At 40.2% G+C, this 20,469-nt stretch overlaps 1 long non-coding RNA gene across 1 annotated transcript in view; it reads right to left on the bottom strand.

Annotated features, from left to right (window-relative positions):
* LOC127206697 (uncharacterized) overlaps positions 1–20,469 on the bottom strand; it is a 196,895-nt gene that overhangs the window by 112,131 nt on the left and 64,295 nt on the right. The gene's annotated exons all lie outside the window — the stretch shown is intronic.

Here is a 20,469-nt window from a genome sequence, read left to right as displayed (position 1 = left end):
GAACAAAAAAATAGTATCTCTTGAGTTAAACCACCAAGCTGAAAGTGTAATTGTTCCAGCTAATTGTGCTGGACCTCAGTGCTTGGAGGATAGTTTTAATTACATCAGAGCAGCACGCCGAAGCACATCCATCAAACTACACTGCAGTAGTGCAACCTCAACAATAAGAGCCACTAACTAATGGGCATCTGCTTGGTACATTCATACTAAAAATTATGGTCAAAGGGCTATGTAAATATATTACAGTATTAAATACAATAAAACCAACTTTACAAAATCTAATGTAATAAAATTCTTACACTTACCAGTTAAGGATTTAGGGACTATCCCAACCGGATGCTGGAATATTGTACTCTTCAAGTCTCCCAAATTATTGAATTTCACTGCTTAAAATCCTAGTATAACACAGTTGGACTGCGATTTCCAAACATAAAACCATCAACACATCAACCTTTACCTTCATTTACCTCTTGCAGAAAACTTCAGTAGCAACATTAAACACACATGAATACAATAACACACCAACAGTGACTGAAGAATCTCATTTGCCAAAATCACTTAAATATCGGCTTTAGATATAGGAAATAACTTTGTTCCATGCACCAAACACTCTGTAAGTTGAAACAGAAAAATAAGCCTAAGGCCACTAACCTGCCCATCCGATTCAGAAAGCAAACACATCAGTTAAGAACAACTTCATCTGCTAACAATAATATTTGCCAATTATCCAGTATAAATATCTAACCACTTTAATATTGGGCCTTTTTTCTGGTCTATAATCAGCCTAAACTAAGTTGCTAGTGCAGAAGTGATAGCAGATATCTGCTCTACGGTGAAGGAAACATCTGCTCTCCTGCGGGCATTCTAAGTCAGGGAGCGCTGCTACCAGAATGAGAGGCCTCTCATTACAATCACAAGGCTACGGCATCAACATTCAACATTCCACATGCTGTTCATCCAGGTCACATTTCTCCTCTGGGTGTCACTCTCTTACAGACTTGGGGAGTAAGTCATCCACCAGTGCACTGCCTGGATGGACCTCATGGCTGGCCTCGCCTTATCAGACCAAATTATTACCTGACTCAAAACAGACAACTGGGAAAAGAAAGTAATGTGCTGGCTTGTCAGACGTCATCTATAATCTGACTAAACCCTTGGATGGAGACTAGGGAGGTAGATCTAGCACAACAATGAAAGCCTGAGACACTCTCTGAACTATGTATTTAAATATATGGCCTTAAAACTTGGATTATTTTTTTCTATATATCACATTATTAGCAAATGAGTCTGGTTTTAATTTGTCATTTAGTAATTGTGCCATTCCAAGATGGCAACATTTTGATACACAATGTCTTCAGATAAAAACTACAGTGATTTTGTGTGACTAAAAATATCCGTTGATGATGTCACTATGTAAATCAAGCTCTCATCAATGGTCTATGTAGTGAGGGTGAAGAACACAGCCTAAAAGGGAGGCTTCTGGTTTCCAATGATGCCCAATAAAGAGAAGTTACTCCTTCACTTGACAAGGAAAAAGCAAGATAATTTGAAAACTCACTAATTTGTCTAAGATGTTTAAGAGAGCAGAGTACACAGAGCGAATTACTACCTGCAGGGCTAGACACAGTCAGGCAAACACAGGGCGTCCCTGCTCACCAGTGCAGAAGTAACATAGGTGGGAGCACTGACTGTGGAGGATGAGCAGCTGGAAGCTCAGTGGCTTAGGTAGGACTTCTATTGCTGTAATGAAACACCATAACCAAAAGGCAAGTTGGGGAGGGAAGGGTTTATCCTGCTATGTTCTGCATTGCTGCTTGTCACCAAAGGAAGTCAGGACAAGAATTCAAACAAGGCAGGATTCTAGAGTTAGGAGTCGATGCAGAGGACATGGAAGGGTGCTGCTCACTGACTTGCTTCACATGGCTCCCTCACCCTGCTTTCTTATAGCATGCAGGACCACCAACTCAGGATAGCACCACCCAAAATAGACTGGGCCCTCCTCCATTGACCACTCATTAAGAAAATGCTTTGTAGCAGGATCTTATGGACTCATTTCCACAATTGAGGCTCCTTCCTCTCTGATGACTCTAGTTTGTGCCAAATTGCCCTTTAGCCAGCCAGTTCACTCAGTTGAACAACCGAGAGCTTTAAACTTCATGAGCTCCCATGCTTCCATGGGCTTTTTTAACTGCAGAGCTTGGTGAAATTCCCATAGGAAACATCAGAGAAAAATCAATCCCTCCTCTATGTTTCCCAAGGAAGAAATGGGTAAAGGGCCTTTTTAAAGTATTCCTTAGCACTCTTTTCAGAAGATCTGCTCTCTGCAGAAGCTAGCAGCAAATGTTTGCTGGCATGGAATATTATCAGAGCATCACTGACCTGCTGGAAGGGTAACAGCCCTAGTCTGTCTCCTCTATAAAGAAGAAAGAAATATGGAATTCTAGCCCATACTAGCATCCACCAAAGGGTATATAATATGTAAGTAACAACTAAAGAATTGTAAATTCACCCTTTCTAGTCTGAGACTGAAGTATAAGGTCACAAAGCGTATTAATAAATGCTATTTATAACCATTTCATTTACCTACTACACCATGGCCACCTAGCAATCTAAATGGAAAAGGTATACAAACTACAATTTGAAGATATATAGCAAGTATTAGAATACGGTATTGCAGCAATCTTTGAGTTATCAGGCTAGGAAGTAAAGCGACTTTATTATGCTAATAATTCTATTGAATAAAGTAGACAGTAGACATGGCTGTAAAACCATGGAACTCCTCAGATAAAAGTTGAGATGCTAAAATGAAGTACATTCTAGTCAAAATGGACATGATTTTGGTCGACTAACTTGTAGACTGAGCACTGCTAAGGGGAAAAAGATCAGTGAGCTTGAGTATATGATAGTTGGCACATCAGGCACTGAAAATCAAAGAGAACAGAAACAGAAAACACAGCAAAAAAGTAGCTAAGAACTGTGAGTGACCAGGGTGTCATTCACCGTCCAGCAGGGGGAATCTGGATTCCAAGTCCCGTGGGCTGGTCCAGGTGTGCTGTTTGCTTCCAGACAAGAACAGATGGACCTCAAGATCAAAAGTTCCATTTCTCACTAAGGAGCAGATCAAGAGCACTCAGGGTGAGGCCTCTGTGCTAGCCAAGGGTGTGGAAGGAGTCTTCCACAGACTGTTACACTTAGATCTTTTAGAATGAGATTGCTGGTATTGGATGGCAGTGGAAACTCGGGAATTCTACAAGCCTGTGATGATACCAAAAATGTTAACAGCCTTTTGTTAAGCTGCTGTGCTAAGCACAGCAGAGGAATCAGGCAGACACCCAAAACCAGCATGCCTGAAAACAGCCAGAAGGCAGGTCTGGTGAGACACAGGTCCAGCAGCTACTTCACCAGAGGTCAGTACCAAGCTAGTAGTAATGGAACAGGCGTCAGCAGCTGCCAAGGCAGCTGTGTCCAGCAATGATTCTTCCCTAGAATAAATGGACTCTCAGATTGTCATGGTGGAGTGACATTGTATGAGAGAGCAACCTAGCCAACCTTTATTCGTGAACCAGGGATTTATAAACCTTGGGCAGTGGGAAGGGCTTGTGAATGACTGTATCTGATTTGCTACGGATAAAGGTGCCAGGATGCTTGATTTACATGCAGTAGTATAGTAGTGCCTCATGTATATGCAGTAGCATGGGGTTCTATCACAAGAAGGAGAGCACAGTATGTAATTATCCTATGGGTGGGGGAAGAACTTCCAGGTATGATTATAGATCTTACGCTGAAGGATAGGATCTCCTTAGCATAGGGTAGGGCATTTCCAAGAATCCTCCATGTTCTTGCTGAACAGATTCTATTGGGAAAGGATTGGGGCTGTAACCTTCCCTGAGGATTACGTGACACTCCTTAGGGGATCTGGTGTTCCCCAGATCAGGTAACAAGAGAACTCCATTGAGAAAGGGAGTCTATCATAATAGACTAAGTTCAGTTGGATATCTTAATATACCTATAAAGAGCATAGAGGAGGGATAGAAGGATTATTTTGATCAACATATCTAAAATTCATATAAATTGATGCCAGATACCCAATCACAGGCACTTCCATCCCAGGTAGCTCTAAGCTATGATGAATGCCCAAGAGAAAAGCTGTTATTGCCAACCATAAAAAAGTCAAAGATAAAAGCCAAAGGAGGAGGACATTATATGTGGAAGAATGACTGTCTAGTCACTTTCTCACACCCCATTCAAACATGAACACGATGCCATGAAACACTTGTGATATAGAGAGAACAAAACATCCGAAAGAAGCTGGAATCCTGTGACTTTATCCCTCTCAAACACAAGGGAAAAACAGACACCTTCTCAGCTATCGGAAGTTGAGGAGATTTGTTGGTAGGCCTGGGCTTGCAGGAAATGTTCAAAGTTCTGTAGAGAGAAGAAAACTAACACAGGAACTAGAAACCTGGGTCTATGTAAAGAGAGAGAAAGCCAAGCCGTAGTTCAAATGGGGTTAGAGTGGGATCTCTGAGAAGCATTGTAGAGTTGGAAGCACAAACGCTGGGTTCTGAATCATCATTTAGTCTAGCAGGAGAAGAAAAATTGTCCTATGTGGAGGATCTTTCCTGAGGTTGGGGAGTTTCTTCAGGACAGCAAGAAAGCTTGCCCTTTCCTAAACCCAAGCCTGGAATCTCTACTGGCTTTTTACTTCTGCTACCCTGTGCTCTCACTCTTGTGCCTCAAAATGTTATTAAAGCAAATGTCAGCCTAGCAGTATGGTTCAACAACAGGAGAAAGCACTTAATGCTGAAGCCTTGCAATAAAGGCGGACAGAGAAAACCGAATACATATATTAGAAATAAGAAAATGTAAAGTAAAACATGTACGTTTTCCACACCTAAAAAATTAGGGAGCACAAATCCAGTCTAAATAAATAAATAACCAAGAAGAAATAGCAAAGGTTAGATTAGAAGTCAGGAACTTGAAAAGAGGGGCTGAACAAATCAAGTCCTACAAATATGTTAACTTAAAAGACTGAGACTGATGCTTCGACAGATACAGTTTAGAAGAATCTACACAAGCAGCATGACCCAATCTAAGCAAGTCGGTACCCATTGGAGGAGTTGGAGTCATGACTAATAGTGTTCCAGAACAGAAACAGCATCGCCAGATGGGACCACTGGCAAATTCTACCAAATATTTAGAGAAGGAATTGTGATAATTATTCATAATCTCTTTCATAGGGCAGATGCAGAATAAATACTGCATCACTCATCCTATGAAGCCAATACTAGCCTACCATCAAAAATAGCACAAGAAACAGCAACTGTGTGCCATTTCCCAAGAATATAGAATGAAGGGACCTTGGAAAAATATTAGTTGATGTATTAGTTACGTTTGTTCTTGCTGTGACAAAACGCATGACAAAAGTAACTCAAAGAAGAAACAGTTTATTGTGGTTCATAGTTCATCTGAAGGTACCAGGAACATGGCAGGGAAGGCATGGCTCTGAGGACAGCTCTAGCGATGGCAGTAGGAGTTAGTGTGAGGCAGCTGGTCACATTGAGTCCTCAATCAGGGGGAAAATAGAATTCAGTGATACATAACAAAGCTGTATACCCCCAGTGAATGGGATTTGTCTCAGGTTTGCAGGTCCTGTACACTCAGGTATCAATCAAACATTCCATCTACCAACAGCTGAAAAATTGCTTGTCTTATAATCATAAAACTGAATTTCAAACTTTCTGAATGTGTTTAATGTAGTGCAGGATGTCCACATTAGGCAGAGTAGCTAGTTCATAGTAACTGTAGAACAGAATCACTAGGTCTAGGAAGACACCTATCTGCATGCAGCACAGCCACTAGTCCAGAATTCCACAGCAATGATGGAGTTTAGCATAGTTCAGCCATGACACAATTGTTTTCATATCTTTTCTAAGGTAATGTGTTTTCCAGCTAAGAGCCAGTCCCACCCAGCACCCTCAAGATACACAAAGGTCTCTTCATAACTCAGTCTGTAGAAAAACACTATGCTATAGGCTGCCCAAAAGCTGAGGGAAGAAAATGCTTTCTTCTCTGTCTCTGCCACACCTCTTCAGGCAAACACCCAAAGCTTTCTTAAATTACATTAAAATTCACAGACTTATTCCTTGGATATTTCTTATAAGTCCTTAATCATCAGAGAAATGCAAATCAAAACAACTCTGAGATTCCATCTTACACCCATCAGAATGGCTAAGATCAAAAACTCAAGTGACAGTACATGCTGGAGAGGATGGGAGAAAGGAAGAACACTCCTTCATTGCTGGTGGGAGTGCAAACTTGTACAACCACTTTGGAAATCAATCTGGCACTTTCTCAGAAAACTGGCAATAGGGACACCTCAAGACCCAGCTATACTACTACTGGGCATATACCTGAAAGATGTTCCACCACATAGCAAGGACATTTGTTCAACTATGTTCATAGCAGTCTTATTTGCAATAGCAAGAATCTGGAAACAACTTAGATGTCCTTCAATCGAGCAAAAGACTTTTAAAAAATTGTGGTACATTTATACTATGGAATACTACTTAGCTAATAAAAACAAGGAAATCTTAAAATTTGCAGGCAAATGGATAGAACTAGAAATGATTATCCTGAGTAAGATAACTCAGACACAGAAAGATACACATGGTATGTACTCACTTATAAGTGGATATTAACATAACATGGATGTTCTGAGAGTCTTCGCTTAGCGGGGAATCCAGACAGATGCTGGGACTCACTATTGGACTCCAGGCGAGAATGGTATGAAAGAATGGGGAGCTAGAAGGACCCATAGTGTATAGGATCCCCACAAGAAAACCATCAATGTTTGCAGATCTGTATCCAGGGGGCCTAGAACCCCTATTCAAATGTAGCTAATGAACAGCTCATTTTCCACAATTATGGGGAGAGTGGAGACTGTCTCTGACATAAACTCTGGTGCCCCCTCTTTGACCACTTCCCTTTGGTGGGGAAGCCTAGCGGCACTCAGAGGAAGGTGAAGAAGGCTATCCTAATGAGACCTGATAGGTTCCCCCAACTCATATGGTGGGGGAGGAGGACCCCTTCTGTCAGAGGTCTAGGGGAGGGGAAGCGAGGAAAAGAGGGAGGGAGGGGGGAATGGGAAGATACAAGTGAGAAGACAACAATCAGGATATAATCTGAATAGGTTATTTTTTTTTAATACAGCTCTGTAATTTAATATAATCCTTTTAAATCATACATTAATATCATCTCCTATGAAAACAAAAGAAATATACCACCTGGCTTTAGGTTCCCAAGAAGGCTAACTTAGATCATTACTTGACATGAAGCAAAGAAAAACAAGACATGTCAAATTCTCTGTTTTACCTAGTGCCACTGATCTAAATTTGCTTTAAAGATATTTGTTTCTTAATTGATTTCTTTTGTTTGTTACATATTACTTGCAGATGGAACAAAACTACAGGGGGGGTTTATGTTTTAATAAAGAAAAGGAATAATGTATATGAAGGAATATGACACTGTTTTCTATACAATTATGAAAACATAAGCACTCCTTTTTCATCAGTAGGACTTGAACCAATGGTCCTATACTATACACAGGTTATTTTCTCTCCAGTTCCATAAAGGTATAATTTATAGAAAAGACAAGATCATATACTTAGGTAATAAAAACCTACTATCATAAATTACTTTTAAAAAAACAGTTGGCAGATCAATTGTTTTCAGTGTTCCATCTTTCTTCTGTTGTGCCATTTGGACTAACTGCCTATAATGTATCTAAAGCTTATTAACATGTGTTAATAAGCTTCCCATTGCTATGACAAAATACCTAAGACTATTTATTAGTAAAAAAGAAAAATATTTGTTTTGGCTTATAGTTTCAGTCACCAATTAACTTGGACTGTTCCTGTAAAAAGGAAAATCATTTTGACAGGAACCATGTGACAGAGCAAAATAGCTTGGTACATGGTGGCCAAGAAGCAGACAAGAGCTCACTTCATTAGCCAAATACTTTCTTCAGGACTCAACAAACTATTAATTATAAATGAAACAAGCCATTCCTGAGATCAGAGATATCATGATCCCCCAAGAGCGCCATCTGTGAGCACTGATGCCCTAGGGACCAAACCTTCAATGCCTGAGTGTTGTGTAGCTTAAAAGCTAAAAGCTACAGAGTGCTGGATCCACCACCTTCCCAGTCTTGCTACCTAATTTAAGATGGCTACATACTGCACCAGAACCATACAATGTATCTTCTTATTTCAGGCTGGTTCCAGAGTCATAGGTGGAAAAGTAACAGCATCAAACCTGAGGGTATGACCTTTGACTTTGTCTACTTAATCCTCTCCCATCACAGTTGTCGAGTTAACAGAAGAGAGACTGAAGCCATCTCCAACTCATGTTGGGCTCAGATCTTCTCATTCTATCCTATAGCTATAGTTCACTAAATCAAAATTGTTTCCATGTCAACGCATCTGTAAGCTTTCCAAGTCTACATCATGAGCAAGGCTCATCCTATTGTAGAGGAAAGATGTGGGAGAAAACTATAGAAAGATGTTGAAACTGAAGTTAAATGGTGGAGGACCTGTGAAAGTGATATGGTAGGATTTGATCACTCTCTGGAGTCTGTGGTAGTTAAGTGTGTGGAGATAACTGGTAGGTGACAAAACAAGGTTGGAATGGCTGTAAGAAGAGGAAATAGAATCATCATATGAGAAGCCTGGGAACAAGTATGAATGGCTGTCAAGATGTGGCTGTTTAAGAAAACATGTCCCATCTCTAAAGAGCTTATTTTATTATGACATTGAAAGTTAGAGAGAGATTGGCGATTACATAATGGCTGCTGTGGAAAGGGAGACATATTTTTCAGTAGCATAGCCTCTAGGATGTTGGCTGTGATCTTAAATAACCCACACCCAGGTCTAAGCAAGAAACCCCAATTACATGTTATTATGATCTTTCTAAAAAGATACGAAGATAGAAGGAGGACTTAGAAATGAGGATACAGAGAAGTTGGAGAAACATCAGATGTAATGGGGGAAAGGGGTCAAAATACATTAGATATATGTATGAAATTGTCAGTTAATTAATTTAAAAATATAGATCTTGAGACAGAGGAATGTTTTAGGGATAGTATGGCTTAGCAACGTGAACAAGCCCTGGGTTCATTCTTAGCACAAGAAAATTATTAAGTCATTTACGTATTTATACTGAGATTTTTTTGTTAAGTGAACATTTATGGTGGTAAAAAAAAAATTGTTGTCAACCATAAATGAAGACAAAAAAAATGAGCAAAGAGACCCTCCACAGTGCAATGGAAAATCAATTTCAGGGCACTCAAACAGACGTGGGTCAGCAGACACAGACCTGGGCAAAGACGGATGGGGTGACAGTCACTCCGTGGCTTAGATAGTGAAAATGGCATCCACAGAATGGGCACTTACATCCCAAGCTTAATTACATGAGTCTTTCTTCCTTTTTTTTTTTTTTTTTTTCTAAATGAGCATATAAAGGACAACTGCCATCAAATGCATAGTGGAAAAACAGAGTAAAAAGGAAGCTCAACTCTGTACTACAGTGCAAACAAGAAATCTCGGGGTTCTGTGCCCCAGACTTCGTCATCACAAACACGCTGACCAAACATGCAAGATCTAAGACGCACAGGAAGCCCAGATGTCTGTAACCTGGAGCATTGCTTTGTCTTTATAGGTGTGACCTGTCCCCTGGGGCTTTTTTTGTTGTTGTTGTTCTCCAGCCACTCTTTGATTTCTTTTCCTGACATGCCACAACAAGAGAAACTAAATGCTTTGAGGAAAAACAAATATTTATTTCAAAAGTTAATTTAATCCAGAAATACTTTAATATCCACCTCAACTTGACAACCACCTATTCTATATCGGAAACAACTGAGCTTCACTCTGTAACAGAGACAGCTGAACTTGACAGTGCAATTAAACTCTGGCTTTTTCTTTCCTGGTGATGGGCAGCTTTGGGCCTTGAAGTCTAGACAATTGTCTTATCTTTATTAAAACACTGACCAGTTGTTCTATTAAAAAAAATAACAGCACCCATGCCACTCAGATGCTGTTTTCCATCACTTCTATGAGCTCTTCTCCAATTGTCATTCCTTACTGAATAAGTATCTACTGAGCTTCTATGAGCCAAACATGGTGGCTATGACATGATAATAAACAAGGCCAGAGTCCCCTCTGCAACATATATTTAAGAAGTCAGCATGACGTGGCCTATTATGCTACCCACTATGCTCCATACTAACCATTCGTAAAGAAAACAAAAAGACATCATTTGTAGTATACCTAACAGAAATTTCTGAAAAAGATGAAATTATCCCTTGGTTTCACTGGGTGGCAGAATTAATTTTTAATTTATTTGTACTAACTGAAATGTGGTTAGCCTCTTATCATGAGTTACTGTGTGTTTGATGGGGCACAAATAGACAGATATCCCTGTGCAACAAATGTAACTGCTGAGTCACAAATAAGCCTTTGCACAGAAGAGATTCCAGAAAACTAATTAGGAGAGCCATGATGTAATGTGAGAGGAGAAAACATATCCAATGGTCCAGCTGTCCCTAGGCCAGCCTCCTACCTGTGTCAAATCTATATATCTTCTGGCAGAAATCCATCAGTGGTCTTTGGAACATCAAACATATAATTATTCTTGCTAAAGCATTTAGACATAAAGAAATAATCTACATTATTTAGATAATCTCTGCCAATTTACCACCAATCCAATGATAAACCGATCATAATCCAAATCTACTCAAGGGTATTGAGCAGAGAAATATTGTGTTAAATGTGATCTGAAATAACAAATGCATTTCACTCTTGGGCTTCGATGAAGAAATTATTCATAACTAACTTATTAATAACATGATATCAAATAGGAAAGTCCAAGGGGACTTCAGTAGCAGCAATCAATCAGCACCAGACAGATAAAGTACTGATGGATGATACTAAACGTGGGTGGCCGAGTGGAGGTGATGTAATGTAATATGGCCATCAGCACAGTAGGCTGGACTTCTTGACTCCTCGCTCTGACATGGACAGCTGCGTGCATTCGGGAATGTGTTCTGGGTTTTTTTTTTTCCATCTTCCAAGTGACAATAATATTAACCATGCAGGTTATCAACAGAACCATAAACAGTGTGTTGCAATCTCAATAATCAATAGCTAACATTAATATTATAGGTAAAACTATAAGGGTTTCACTCCCAACAACTGGTATCATTTCCCTCGAGGAGACAAGAACCTCCTTTTCGCTAGTAAACACTATTAGCGAGGCTGATGTTTCTTCTCAGGCCACAAGTAAGTTCACCAATAAAAGAGCTAAGTGAGGTCGAGAAGAAATGGAGGCTTGTCTTTGACCTTTATCTGGTATGGTCAAGATTGCTTTTGCCCACATTAATACTCTTCCAAATTCTTTAATGTTAAACACCACTGACAATTCAAAACAGTGGCACAGCACTAGCTTATGGTGGAAATCCTAACCACAAGTAATCTAACGGGAGAGGAACCTCACCTCAGAGACTGAATGTAGGATGACACTGATTCGCACCTCAGGGTTTAAATTCTTCCCACCCCTACTCTGGTATCTCTATCCAACTGTTTGATTTGATTCTGATACTGCACCCCCACCTTTCTACTTTGATTACAGAAATGGTTATTGCAGAACAAAGATTTAAAAAAAAATTAACAGACCACATAGGTGGCAAACAGATACTTGTGCTGGCAATTGATGGCTTCTAGAGGGTTAGTACCTGCATGCCACTCTTAATTTGTAATCTTTCCTCTTCCAAATAATACAGACCTTGTATTTGTGTTACCAATAATGCCATTATTTCAGCAGTAATCATGGGGTGACAGTTTGTAGGGGACAAGAACAATAAGCAAATACTGTCTTTACAGGATTTAATCTGATAGACATTCTCCTCTCCAACAGTTTAAGTTATCATCATAATTGCACAAAAGTATTAAAATATTCTCAAGGCAATTAACATGAAAGTCTCTCATCCCTAATATAAATAATCATCATGTGATTTTTAATATGCAATGAAATTCCTCCCTAAACCACAAATTATTAGTCTAGTTCAAATACATTCAAAGAACTCACAAATTGGGACAGATACAGGAGAAAGCTCAGGATAAAACCCTGGGTTCAGATCACATCTTCGTCTACTATTTCCTAGTTCAATGATCTTGGAAAAGTCACAAGCTTTAGACTCAATATTCGCTTCATCAAAAGATAAGTAGTATGTGCTTCATGAAGTTGCTCAGCAGCTAAAGAAACAATGTGCATAAAATACTGCACAGAGAATAACACTGGATCAACAAATGGTAGATTAGGTGTGTGTACAAGTGAATTTCCTCCACATAGGTAAATATGAAAAATATTTGAGTTAACAAATGTATTTGGTATTTTATATCTATAGCAAAACCACATCTTGTATTTTTCCACTATTGAAACTAAGAGTGCCAAATAGAATCAATAAAAAAAATCCACATCTAAACACATTATCATAAATTACAAGGACATCAAAAACAAAGCAAAAATTCCATATGGAGCAAAAGAACAGACAACTTATAAAAGAGCAATAATTAAACTGACATCACATATTTCATCAGGGACACTGGAAGGAAAAATACAGTGAAGTGATGCTTCTTGCACTTAGAAAGAATGGGATTTTTTGGTGTAGGGTGTGTCTGCTAACAAGCGCAGTTCACAGTAAAATCGAAATAAAGAGACAGTGACACATGGGAAACTTCAGAAAATTTACTGTACAAAATTTCAATGATGAAAGATTCTTAAAAGAAGCACTCTTAGTGCTCAGGCCTAAATGGGACATCTCTATCACAGCCCTCCTCCCAGTACTCAAGAATCATGGGAGAAGAGGCAGAAAGACTGTAAAGGCCATGACCAGTGGATGACTACATGACAGGTATGTATATGAACTCAGAGTGACTTTGACCATATGCACAAGACTTTCACAAAATCAAGACAGACAACGTTCCAGCACGGAGAGAGAAAAAGCCACATGGTTCCACCCTTAGTTGAGAAACTATTGGCAACTAATGGCTTCTGAGACAGCAGGATAGTCAGTTTTATTCAACGATGTGGCTCCCGAGAGGATTGCCTGTGCTCTAGTTGGAGATCTAGTAGATCACTCTGCAGCCATGCACATCCTGGCAGCATTGATGGTACTCAATTAGTGGGGGGGGGGGGGGGGGAGGTGCATGAAATTGGGAGACAACAGTGATAGAGGAATGAGAAGATGGAGGAGAACCAGAAATTAATGGAACGAGGGGTGAACTTGATCAAAACGTTGGATGCATGTGTGAAATTCTTAAACACTTTTTTAAGAGGAAAAGAAAAATCACTCCTGGGGTGGGTTGGGGGAGAAAGTGAGAGAAGCAAGCTAAAACTATTAAACACAATAAAGTCTGGGTGAGAAAGCAAACTAAAAGGCAGCAGACTGAAACAAAAGTGAAGACAGCATCTGAGTAAACACACAAAAAGGCAAACTGATGTCAAAATTGGCATTAGGAATAAACATAAAGGCAGGCAAAGCATGCTGGGAACATTTCTTTTCTTAAAAAAAAAAAAAATATATATATATATATATATATATAGATATAGATATAGACATGTGCATTGTTCTTAACACCGTAAAGAGAGTTGCTAAGCAAGTATTCTGACTATACAACCTTCAACTGAAATAAAAATCTACCTCTTCAATGAAACAGAAGAAAACAGAAAGACAAATATACTTCAGGCAGATAAGATGTCAAAAGTATCAAAAGTAACTAAATGTAATCAATGTAATCCATATGAAGTCCTCCTGCAAACTAAGTAATGGCATCCAAAGCAGACTAAATAAAACAAGGAGTAGTAATATTACCACCAAGCTGTGCACATAAAAGCAAGAGAATAGTGAAAAATTTTTAAACGAAGGACAAAGAAATAGGTTTAGGCAAGCAACTTTAAACACAACTGTAATAGCAAAAACTAAAAACTGATGCTCCCCAAGCATCAGGAAGATGGCTGCGTATCTGAGGAAGAGGCAAAGGCAAGGACAAGAGCTTGATTACAGGTCTCTTCCTGCAGATAACAGTATGTAAATGTTACGCACAAAGCAGGTAATGCAACAGCAGGAAGAATTATAGAGGAAGAGTACTGTCACTCAAGTAGTGGTCCTGCTGGGCAACATCTCTTTCCCAAGAGTTACTGTCCTGGCTGATAGCATTTCTACATGGCTCTTCGCCTTAAACTACCTCTCCTCTCAACTCACAGTTGCAGCAAAATTCCACAAAGAAATTAGCAAAAAGCTTTTCATCCACTCTTTTCCATTTCTTTTGAGACCCCTCCAATCAGTGTCTCTCTGAGAATTCTATGCAAACGATTCCTTTCAAGGCCCCAATTGTTTCTAGAGTGCTGTTGGGGGCCTATTGTACATCCTCACGTTTGGCCAAAGTTGATCGCTCCATATTGAAACAATTCCGTACGCAGTCTTGGCCATGCCATTTAGTCATAGAAATAGAAAAATAATTAATATAACATATTATCCTCACCTGACCAAAATAGTTAATTAATTAAATGATAATCCACTGATTACTTTATATCCCCCTGCCTTACGGCTGGAGAAATGGATCAATGTTTAAGAACATTTCCTAGTTTTCTAGAGAACACACGTCCTTACTACCCACATCTGGAAACTCACAATATGAACCTCCAGTTCCAAGGAATCCTACATGCTAGTCTGGCCACGGCAGCCACCTGCACACATCTGGCACACATACTTTTATGTGTGCGTGTACACACACACACACACGTGCACATACATACAAACACACATAACACATAAAGAAACATAAATAAATAAATGTCTTTAAAACTTATGCCTCATCACATTTACCAAACCTAAACCATTTCATAATCTTGTCCAACGCAAATACATTTCTTTCCCTGAGAAACAGAAATGGTCTTTGTCTACCACCTTGAAAGAGCCCTGTAAATAGGTGCCCCAGTTAGCTTTTACCTGTCTTCTCAGTGCAGCCTATCATCTGAAAATGGAGCTCCAGCAGAGGGATTTCTCACATCAAATTGGCCACACAGTATTGCTTTAGACCATCGAACTCACTTCACAGATAAGCAAGTGCAGCTGTGGTCTCAAACCAATGAGAGTCACTGTTCTTATCATGACTCCTACTGTCCAGATGCAACTGGCTTAATAGAATAGCGGAACAACCTTTTAAAGACACATGCAATGTGCCGGTTGGGTAGCAATAGCCTGGAGGGCTGTGCCAGGGTTCCTTGCAAGGCTGCGTATGCCTTGAATCAGTGTCCGATATATGGTATTTTCTCCTCTAGCCAGGATTCATGGTGTGATTCAAGGAGTGGACCAAAATGGCTCGTTTTAAATATCTCCTTGTCACAACTTGGAATTACATGATCAGAGAGCTTCAGCTCAGGAATTGCCTGTATCAGATTGGCCTGTTGGGTTTGTCTATGGGAGACTGCCTTGGTTGTTAGCTGATGAAGGAGGGCGCAGGCCAGCCCACTGCGGGTGGTCCTTGATTATGTAAGTAAGCTTGCTGGCTGAACAGGAGCCTGCGAGTGAGCTAGCGAACAAGTGTTTCTCCCTGGTCTGCTGTCTGTCTTTGCTTTAAGTTCCCTGCTTATGTATGCTGTGTGGACTAGCCAATAGGCCTTCCTTAAAGTTCCTATTTGTAAAGCCGGGCTTGGTGGTGCACGCCTTTAATCCCAGTACTCGGGAGGCAGAGGCAGGCAGATCACTGTGAGTTCGAGGCCAGCCTGGTCTACAAAGTGATTCCAGGACAGCCAAGGTTACACAGAGAAACCCTGTCTCGAAAAATAAGGCAAAACAAAACAAAATAATGTTCCTATTTGCCTTCTGGCCGTGACTTTCCCCTTCAATGGGTAACACGCTGTAAGCTTAATAAACCCATCCTCTTCTTGGTAGCCTGCTATGAGGATATACAGGGGGAGGAGGTCCCCCTGCCCTAGTCATAGGGGAAGGGAGTAGGGGGAAAGTGGGAGAGAGGGAGGAATGGGAGGATACAAGGGATGGGATAACCATTGAAATGTAATATGAATAAATTAATAATAAATAAAGAAATAAATAAACCTATCCGCCCTTAATTGTCCTTGGCCATAGTATTTTGTCACAGGAAAGGAAACTAGAGCAATCCTCACAGGCAGCCTTTCCTTCTGAGACACTGCACCTTTGTCTGCACGGCATCACCCATGGCTGCAGAGGTTCATGCAGTTTTACTAGTTATTAGTGAGTTGTCTGGAGATATTTTGGAGATTGCAACAAAGGGCTAGGTCACTCTTATCTTAAACTCCAAGAAGAAAGAAAAGCAGGAAATGTAGGCCAGGTACCCAAAGTACACACCTTTAGTCCAAGCTCTCAGGAGGCAGAGGCAAGAGGATCTCTGCCTGATCCACGCAGTGAGTTACACGCGAGGCACAGGACTGCATAAGAGATGTGTCTTAAGGAAAAAAAAAGCTGGAAAGCTGTCTACTTATTTAAAAGTTCACTCTTGATTCTACAACCCAGTAAATGTCTGCTGGAAATAAAAGATATAAACCCAAATAATTACTGAAATTGACACAGAATTTCTAAGCAAAATATTATCTACGAATACCCACACTTAAGAGGAAAACACCGTAACCAAATTGTAGTCAACAGAAAAATCATGTGTAAATGTAATTTAAAACTGTCAGGATAGTCATTCCATGTCCAGAAGGGGAAAAAAAAATACATAGCTTAATTGTATCAGAAAGTTTTGATTTAAAAAAAAAAGAAAGCAAACATGCAGAAGTAGGAGGGCGGGGAGTGCAGCAGTGGTAAAGTACTGCCTGTCACGTGTGAGGACCTAATTTTGATCCCAAGCACCACCAAGATGAAAAATAAGAACGTACAAAAGTATAATTCTCCTTGTCCGATACTCAGGCTGAGGAAACTGGGAAACCAAGCTCGTTGGTCGCCATCCACGAAGTCCAGTGAGTTGAAGGGAGCTTGTGTTCATTATAGCAAGGGAAGAACGTATTTCGAAAGCTAACAAGCTATCAAAGAGGCTCTACCTAAACAAACGCTCTCCCTCTGAGGTGCTGCACGCCCAGGCTTGCATGCTAGCTACAGAGGCTGTATCAGATAGACAGGCACCAGCACAGTTACACATCCAGTGGAGATTCCAGTTTTGAGTAGTTTGCTTTCTGGTGCAGGTGGCGCTGTCCTCTGTAGTCACCAAATAGCCTGGGTCCTGCAACTTTAAAGAAAAACGTGTGTGTGTGTGTGTGTGTGTGTGTGTGTGTGTGTGTGTGTGTGTGTGTGTGATGAGCAGTTTAGTTCTTTTCCCTAGGAATTCTTAATCATTAAAATACATTTTGGGGGAGAACAGGAGTTGATGGCAGTAGGCTACTATTCTCAGTCAGAAGTCAAAGGAGATTTAGAACACACACACACACACACACACACACACACACACTCAGAGAGAGAGAGAGAGAGAGAGAGAGAGAGAGAGTCTTTCCCTGCAAAGGCCAGGAGGGGGCAGCATTCTCTCTGCCTAGCACTTTGAATCTGTTACACAGCCTCAGGAAGAGCCATCATCTATGTTGAAGCTAGTGAGAGACCAGCTGGATGACTTCAGAAGCTGATTGTTATTTTAAATTCGCCTAAAGCCAGTGGAACTACAAAGGTTATTTAGGGTGTTCTCTTTGCAACAATATTACAACTGGATAAGAAGTGAAGCTATCATTATTGGAAAATACCATCATCTATAACAGAGACCAAACCACCCAAACTACTACATGTTGTAAAGGGTGATCAATAAAGTTATTCAGCAAATGATCAGCTTTAAAAATAAAAAGAACATTTCTTTACACCACCAATAACAACAGCAACAACAAAATAATTGTAAAAGCCATTGCAATAGAACACTTTGAATTTTACCAGAAAACTATAACCATAGTTTTATGAAGAAAATAACTAAGAAATTTTTTAATCTGCATAAAATGGGTCATACATAAAATTTTAGTATAAGATGCAGTATTATCCAAATTTGTCTTCAAAGACATTGCAGGTGGAATCAAAATTCCAGCACAATATTTTATATAATTAATTAATTTAATTAATAACATTGATTCTGAAATTTAATGGGAAGAATAAAACCTATAGATCTATGGTGAGCTAAAACAATTTTGATTTTACAACTTGCCTGTACTTGAGGGATTTTTACATCTAATAAAATTATTCTTGAGCTTCAAAAAATTATTTTAAAGCAAGATGAAAGAAAAAGATGTGCATGGCAGCTAGATTCATAAGCTTGGAGATCTGGTTCAAATTCACTTGCTTGTTTTGTGATTCATAAAAAAAGAAAGCTGGAGGGGCTGGAGAGATGGCTCAGCAGTTAAAAGCCCTCACTGGCTGCTCTGCCAAAGGACCCAGGTTCGATTCCCAGCACCCATATGGCAGCTCACAATTGTCTGTAAATCCAGTTCTAGTAGATTGGACGCCCTCGCACACAAACATGCAACCAAAGCACCAAGGCATATAAAATAAAAATAAATGATTTTTTTAAGGAAGGGGGAAAAAAAGGAAGGCTGGAAAAGAAAACCTTGTTTCTCCTTTCATCAAAGATAAGGGAAGTCTGACCCTTGTGGCTTCTTTCTACTCTTAAAAGTACTATCTCTGGTAGTGTCAAACAACTGAAAGATTTTTTTTCAATTTGAAAACATTAAATTAATAGAGGGAAAAGAAAATGTCCAGTCACTGGCAGATGAAGACACAGCTCAGTGGGTAAAGTGACAAGCGCACAAATCTGAATTCCAATTCTGGACACACATAAAAGCTGGGCAGCCTCCTGCAGTCCCAGCACTGGGGCCATAGAATCAGGAGGATCCCTGCGTCTCCCTGCCCAGAACAGTTTAGCCCAGTGGTCCTCCCCCTGTGGGTTGCAACCCCTGTGGTTGTGACCCCTTTTGGAGACACGCTTAAGATCACTGGAAAACATAGATGTTTACATTATAATACATAACAATAGCAAAATTACAGCTATAAAGTAGCAGTGAAAATAATTTTATGGTTGGGGTCACTACAACATGAGGAGCTGTGTTAAAGGACCGCAGTGTTAGGAAGGTTGAGGACCGCTGGTTTAGCTGAATCAGCAAGTTCCAGGTTCAGTGAGAGACCCTGTCTCAAAACATGAGAGGAGAGTGACATATGTGTGTGTGTGCATTCCTGTGTGCCCAAAAACACATATATACACAAAGTAATATACATATAAACCATAACCTCCAAAGAAGCAATAACTTAAAAAATAAAACATATGGCAAATTTGCTGATTTGGGGTGATATATGCCAGAAATATGGTAACCCATACATTAAACTGCTCTTCTTGGGATTTGATATTCTCTTTTCTTTTCAGTACAGACAGCACAAGTCAGTTTTACAGGAAAATTAAGTAAGCTTAAGAACACACTAGAAACCTCGTGCCCTAATAACTTGCTAACACACTCACAGCAAGTTCCTTCCCTCCTTTAATTTTCCTTATCCATAAAACACGAATAGCAACTTTTGCCTTCCCGACACAGCCTTTTAGAAACTGATGAAGAATTTGCCACATAAATGCTTATTTTAAAGCAGAGACAAATGGTGGTTGGAACAAAAATCTGGCGGAATTCCCGGTGCTCTCTGAGGATAAACGCATTGCAAACAGCAAAGTTATCATCTGTGCTGTGAGGAACACCACCACCACATGGAGGGAAAAAGCTTAGGCTGTTCCGCCCATTCTGTCCCTCCCACCCCTCCTACACCTCCCAACGCCATGACATCCAGGTCACTGGGAGGCGTGATTATCTCTACTTGTCATCACGGGCCTATAATGCTTCAAGCAGTAACTTTTCCCTGCTTGCAGAATTTCCGGAAGAAAAAACAAGTATTCCCCCGCAAAAATGGAAATTATAAGGAAACAAGTGGATCCCCATCTGTTGAAAAGTAAACACTGCAAGGAGAGTGGTACTTATTTGAATAGCCACCAGGCACCATGGAAATTAAGCAACATAGTCCGGCTTGATCTTGTTTAGTGGCTTCCATTACAGCCCTCCCTTCATGAGGTCGCCTGGGTTTGTGTCTGACTAGAAAGTGGTGCCGGAGGACTCAGAAGGTGCTCGAAGGCAACGCTGAAGCCTCACCTCAACATCGACACTGACTCTGACATTCCAGAAGCGTTAACGTTAGGCATGCAGCCTTCTCGGGCATGGGTGTCCTGTTTGTGCTTCTGTGCTAAGGTAATAACCAAGAAGAGTGCGTGCCTTGCAGAGAATAGAGCAAGCAAGACGTACAGAGAGCGAGGGAGAATAAATGTGTTTGCCGCGGAGGGGGTGTCAACCTCTGCTAGGGCAAGTCTAGTTCCTGAG

Source organism: Acomys russatus, chromosome 23 (genome assembly GCF_903995435.1).
Source record: "Acomys russatus chromosome 23, mAcoRus1.1, whole genome shotgun sequence".
In the NCBI taxonomy this organism is placed as follows: Eukaryota; Metazoa; Chordata; class Mammalia; order Rodentia; family Muridae; genus Acomys; species Acomys russatus.
This window is presented reverse-complemented; position numbering and strand designations above follow the sequence as displayed.